Below are 1,062 nucleotides of genomic sequence, written 5' to 3' on the forward strand. Positions count from 1 at the left end.
GCGGCACGTTAAATAAGAATAGCTCTCTCCCAAAAGACCAGCTGTTTTACCTCAGAAGTTCATAAACACAAAGAGTAACTTTACTGTAACTGAGAGAGAAAAATAGGCAATATGTACATATCAACAAAGTACCGCATATATATAGTTCCATTCATCGTTTGTTACAGTTTTGGTTGTGCTAGTAAGTTTTTACAGTATCTTTAGTCAGAGCACTTTTACATAGCATCGGTTAGCAGCACACAGAGAAACCTCTTTTCTCTCAGTCAGTCAGGGAACAACAGAACACTACCAACGGTTTTTAACTGTCACTTTTAGAATGTTCGTGCAGCTTCCCAGAATTCCCTGCTGCTTGTGCTGCTGCTGCGTGTAGGCTGACTATTCCAACACTTTTTTCAAACTCTGGTCCAGAGAGAAATGACCTTGTGAATTGTTAGTCAGTTTCACAATAAAAGCTTGGGGAAAGTAACCTAGGGCTGGAACGACTGCCAAGCCAAACTGAGCGTGTAAAAAAATACCAGTGCACAATTGTGGGCCAGCACTCACAAACAGCAAATGAGCTGGTGCGGAGTTGCCTTGCCCTTGGCTGTGCAATTGCCTATCATCCTCAGTGCTGAATTTCTTCCCACAAACATGTTGCCCAAGACCCTCTCAGATGGAGATGCCAGTGGCAGAACTTGGGACCACGAATGCCCCTCCCCTCCAAAACTATCCCCGCACACAGAAAACTAGGATGTCAAGGAACAGGCAAGGCAACATCCTACTGATTTTCAATGCATAGGTGTGTGGGAAGGCAGTCACAAACTGTCTGCAGTCTTCATCTCTGCAGTCCAAGGGAAATTGTGAGAATTAGGTCAATGTCAGGAAATATTGGACGGACGAGGTGTGCAACAGCTTCTAGACTTCCTGCGGCAGGGTATAGTGGGGAAACAGTTAACCCTCTGGATGGAGTTTTATGTCAGCTTGTACCAGGGCTTAAAACGGGCTAGGAGGAGCCCTTAAAACAGCTATTTATTGTCTGTGTTCACATCCCTGTGAAACGTTCTGTGCAAACAACGATCCTGA

The sequence above is a fragment of the Sphaerodactylus townsendi genome, linkage group LG15, assembly GCF_021028975.2.
Source record: "Sphaerodactylus townsendi isolate TG3544 linkage group LG15, MPM_Stown_v2.3, whole genome shotgun sequence".
NCBI lineage: Eukaryota > Metazoa > Chordata > Lepidosauria > Squamata > Sphaerodactylidae > Sphaerodactylus > Sphaerodactylus townsendi.